Source organism: Limulus polyphemus, unplaced genomic scaffold, assembly GCF_000517525.1.
Source record: "Limulus polyphemus unplaced genomic scaffold, Limulus_polyphemus-2.1.2 Scaffold305, whole genome shotgun sequence".
Lineage (NCBI taxonomy): Eukaryota > Metazoa > Arthropoda > Merostomata > Xiphosura > Limulidae > Limulus > Limulus polyphemus.
In genome coordinates, this window is record NW_013665915.1 from 651,449 (window position 1) to 657,476 (window position 6,028).

Here is a 6,028-nt window from a genome sequence, read left to right on the forward strand (position 1 = left end):
TGCAATAACTGCCCAGAATTCTACATCAGAGAAACAGAAATAAAATTGGAAAGCAAATTCACAGAACACAATAAAAAACCGTCCTATGTTTTTCACCATTGCAACTCAAAAAACCATAGCATATCTATTACAAACACAGTAATTTTAAACAAAGAACCAAACATAAACAAACGAAAAATCAAGGAATCCATCTTAATTGTACAAAACAACCATACTCTAAACCAACCCCCTGGGGTACCAAGATATCTCTTCTAAGTCTTGCAACAGTATTCGGTCATGAGACATCTTTGTTCCATACTGTATACAGTATATATATATAACTGTGCAAGAGGACCACAATTAGTGTACGCATAGTTTATTTTTTGAATTTATTTGTAAGCTTAGCTCTTTGGTAAGTAATAAACAGTTATTAACCTGAGTTTACCCAGTTGTAGTAACTCTTTTATTTCAGTTTCTAATTGTGAAATAAGTAAAATGTATGTAAAGCTCATGTTAAATGTTTTGCGTCAAATTGCTGAGTGTAGATCTCTAACGTCCTCAGAAAAGTATAATAATAAAATGCAATTTTATAATCAACAAAATCATCGTGTTAATCACCAAAGAAAAATATTGGTCTAGCACTAGATATCATTTCGACAGTTCGATATGATTTTTAACTCAACAGCTTTTAAAGTATGTCGTAATTGTTATTTTTATATTTTCTCCACACCTTTAGTGTCTTGTAAAATCCAATATATTTTAATATCTATTTATTTACTGTTAGTGTTCTTTCTTGGGAGGGCGTGTAATAGTCTTGTGGTAAAGCTCTGAATGTCGGAGCTGGCGATTTACATTAAAATCTATGTGAAACCATAAAATATTCCCTGCACTTTAAGCCGTGAGTGTGTTATGAGAGTGACAGTCAAACCCTTAATGTGGATGGTAATGTAGGGTGCTGCTGACTAGTTGCCTCTCTCCTCGTTAGTAGTTCCAAATTAGGAATGGAAGCAGATAACATTAGTAGTTTTACCATAATACAAGACAATAATATTTATTTGGGAAAAGCAAGATATTATTATAGGATTGAATTCAAATATATTTTAAAGCAATGTTGCTCTGAGTATATTTTTAGAAAATGTGTATCCACAAGACTGCTTTTAGCATGCCTCTTGTATATAAAATAAAGTATAACATAAAATATTTTCATTCACATCCCATCATTCTTATTAATCCCTAATATTTAATAAACTGCAAAATACCCAAATACATTTTTCATGACACGCAGAACTACAATATTCAAATATTTTGTTAAATCCTATTATTCTTCAAAACTGAATTTGGATTAGATAATTTTATTGCGCTTGTGTGACGTCAATATTCAGCTTTATTTTCGCAATATGTTTATTACACCATTAAAAGGCCGTTGCTATGAATGTACTTTCCACCAAGTAATCGTGTCCGGTCTTAACCAGATCTACCGATGGTAAATGAATGATAGCATAACAACTACTCCAAGAGTTTGGTAATATATATACATGATATTACATCACAATAAGACTTGCCAAATACGGGTTACCAGTAGGGGAGTTAACATTTCAACTATATACATTTCTTGTTGTACGTCGTTGCCGACAATATATCTGTTTCTAGCACACAACATATATTTTTCTTTTTATTTTATATTTCATTTGCTACTGAAAAATATTGTAAAATATACATATTTATTATTAACCCTTGATTTTCAGAATAACACTGGAATATTTTTTACTTAATTTTTACTTGAATAACAATGAATACATATTTTATTTTCATTGTAATTTTTCTCATATTCCAAAATAACTTTAAATAGAAGTCATTTAATCATTATAGAAAACATAATAAAAGAATTCGTGTAACAGTAATGTTCGTTGAGTTTGCTGTACAATAAAAAAGCTACTATTCGCAATCGACGTCGTGTAAGCAGTTTGTGAACTCGGTCTTGTTTACCGCCATATTGTTTCAATCATTTTATTAATTTCCTCCTTATTACAATAAAATCGGTGCACGATATCAATAAGTTTGATATTCATTCCTGCAGTTTTGTTTGTTTGTAGTTAAGTACAAAGCTATACAAAGGGCTATCAGTACTCTTCCCACCACGGGTATCGAAACCCGGTCTTTAGCGTTACCAGTTATCACTTGGGGAGCTGTAGTTTTTAGTGGGTTTTCTTAGTTTACGGTTACTGACATATATTGTTTTTACAGTATACTTTATTATACACGGTTAAAATCTAACTACCTCACATCAAACAATATACCATAGAAATAATTCGGGGTATACACGTTATTTTCCTAATCACAGGCCATTAGCCTTTTTTCATAACACAGTACTGTTAAGGCGTAAACCCCTACACCGTTTGATGTCAGTGACCTTATTCGAACGAAACACGTTAAAATTAATTGTGCTGCTAAGAAAAAGACAAAACAAACATCTTTAGGGAAATCCCCAAGTTAAATTCAAACTTAAAAATGGCTACGATATTTTATGTAGTGGGCTCAATATTTTATTTGGTGTTGATTTTGTTTAGTTAAAAACTATATTTATTATAAACGTACATGAAATGTCAGTCGTTCAGCTAAGCAGCTTCCTGGGGACTCAGCTGTAGCCTGAGGGTTTATAATATTAAAAATTTGATTTCGATACTCGCGGTGGGCAAAGCACAGATAGCCCAATAATATGTAGCTTTGTGCTTAATAGCAAACAAAAATACAAAAAAAAATTGTAACTTTCGTTGAATGTACACATTTAATCCAACAAGGCTTAATCATTTCATGAACACTTTTTGAAAAATAAAGTCGGTATTATAATAATATTTAACTCGAATTTATTCTCTATTCGAATAATATAGCCTAGGACTATTTTACATCTTAGCACCTCTCTTAAAAATATAGAGGGTAGAACATGGTGTAACCTTTCATAAGAATTAGTGGGATGATATAATAGATAAACTATAAATTGTAACTCTTGTTTTTATCACTCAAATAATCCAGTGATAAATAATGTAAATGTACATATATTTTATCGTGATATTGGAGTCTATAATATCTAAGGATTAATATAACATTCCATATTCATGTTTTTGTATTACCTACATACTTCTTATAATATAAGCACCTCGACGACTCAGCAGAAGTTTGAGGGCTTATAGTGCTAAAAATTGGAGTTCGTTACAAGCAGAAAGTGCAGCGCAGATAGAAGATTTTGTAGCAAACCCTAAACCATATAATACCTTATTTTTAAATATATGTTATTATTATTATAATTATTACACAACACCTTTTTTAAATCGGTTTCGTGTGTTGTCACAAAGCAATAATATACTGTTCTAGGAAAGTGAGGGCGATATTAAATAAATGTGATGATCACAATAAACCAAGTGACAGTCTGCTTTTTTACTAACAGCATAATTACTTAAAAAAATAGAAATAATTACACTTTTTTTTTAATTTTCAAAAGTCAAAATATATTCCATAAAAATTTGTCTGATCTTTTGTACAATATATATATTTTTATACAACGAGCCTACTTGCTCACAACTACAGATCAAGTTCGTTAAACACTGGTTTCATTTTTTAACTGAGCAATGTTAATTGTATTTATCTGTTTTATCAAATTAGGCATTTTCTTGCAGAATCGTACATAATTTTCAATTAGTTTACATAGAAGTAACTGCAGCAACTGTTGATTGTGGTGAAGCACATGTATATTTTGGATATAGAGTACCGTGCTTTTGAAAAATCTTTGCAGCCTTGGTTCGCACATCGTTCTTTTTTCTCTCCTTCTCTCTCAACAAATTCAGGCCAATGGGCTATGTCGTCTTATGTCACACCGAGAAGAAGAAAGGTAACAATTGGGACTCTACCTCGTTTTATGTTAAGATTCCCCTTTTTCCGCACTTATACTTCGTCTTTCTCTCTCTCTCTTCCTCTGGTATAGCACCCAAGTGGCACAGTGGTATATTTGCGGACTTACAACGCTAGAAACCGGGTTTCAATAGCCGTGGTGAGCATAGCACAAATAGCCCATTGTGTAGCTTTGTGCTTAATTTCAAACAAATAAACAAATCCTCTAGTGTAACTTTTCCTCTTTTTCACAACAACTTCAGTTGCATATGTGTACTTTGAAGACAAAGTCATCACTTGAAAAACTAGAAGCTATCTCATATGTCTTTGATACAATAAATCACACATTAAAATTTGTTTGTGTGTTTCACAATTTTCACGCAAAGCTACACAAAGGACTATAAAGAAAATAGCCGACCCTAATTTCAAATTGATAGGCAGAGGGAATGCAGTTAGTCAACAACACCACCGCCCCTTCATGATCAATTATTTTCTGAACAAATAATGAGATTTGGCCATAATTCCTATAAAGCACCCAACACCCCAAAGTATGGAGCTCATTCTTTGGCGGCAATGGGCCACGAACCATGAAATCTCGGATTCAAAGTCAGAGCACGCTAACCACGAGACCACACTTGACTTACGCATTAAAGAAACTCATGACCATGAAAGGAAAACAAAAAATAATAACAATGTTTCTACTTTTTGATCCTAATTATTATCAAATACAATGTAATAAGTGAGTCTAGTTTGGCCATATTACCGTAAGCAGCGATAACGGATGCAGAATGTGTATACCTACACAAATGTTGCTCCTTTCCACCAGGTTACGTTAGAAGATGGTTGTCTTTTTACTTCACTACCTCTAACTATCCGAATGAGTCTTTACTTAGGAAATTTACGATTTTCTAAGCCATTTTAAAGTAAAATGTTGTGCCTAATTATTGTTACGTCTCCGTTTGTTAATTAACTTTCCGTAACTTCGTTCCGACGAAATTTTAGCGACACAAGTCCTTACTTAATAAAACTGGTTTATTCTTTCTGAATATAACTTCACGATACACTTGATTTCAACATTCGCGCTAAAACAAACGCTATAACGAACGTTAACTTCAACAGATCAATTACTCACTACCTACACACATACATTATTATTCCGTCACGTTGTCACCCTCTTATATATACCATACTACCCTATATCTAGTAATCTCCCGAAATTCACGAAGGTACAAGATATTTCCAGAAAGCAGGGGGCGTGACACTAGTCACGTGACATCGCTGACGCAATAATATATTCACATCTGCCTTTTGTTTACATCTGTTGAATTGAGACGAGCATGCATGCGCATTTAGATAGTAAGGTCGCGCGCATGACTCGTTCGACCGAAATCAGAAGAAGAAAAAATGAACAACGTTTGTAAAACAATAACATCACGACATTATGTGTTCAGTCATTATACGATTAATATTTTTACGGAGCATTTGCACATGATCTAATCTTTAACTATTGCAGTGTGCGTGTGCTACTCCGCTGTTCTGTTCATCACTTCACGAATAAGGGGGGTTTATATTCGTGAATGTCGTGTATCCCCCTTCCCCCGATTGATCGCGGAGATATAATTCTAAATTGGTACTTGTCAGACCACGAACATAATGATATTATAATTCTTTAAATAAGATGTTGAGGAAATGTTCGAGAAAATTATCTATTGATTATTTATGGTACATAAAAAATAAGTATGCATACTTCCTGAATATATCACATGTAAATGAATTGAAAAAAAAACAAAATTCACTACAAGAATTTTCGCCCTCCCCCTTACAACGCTAGAATCCGGGTTTCGATACCCGTAGTGGGCGGAGCACAGATGGCACAGCGGTATGTCTGCGGACTTACAACGCTAGAATCCGGGTTTCGATACCCGTGGTGGGCGGAGCACAGATGGCGCAGCAGTATGTCTGCGGACTTACAACGCTAGAATCCGGGTTTCGATACCGTAGTGGGCGGAGCACAGATGGCACAGCGGTATGTCTGCGGACTTACAACGCTAGAATCCGGGTTTCGATACCGTAGTGGGCGGAGCACAGATGGCACAGCGGTATGTCTGCGGACTTACAACGCTAGAACCAGGGATTTCGATACCGTAGTGGGCGGAGCACAGATGGC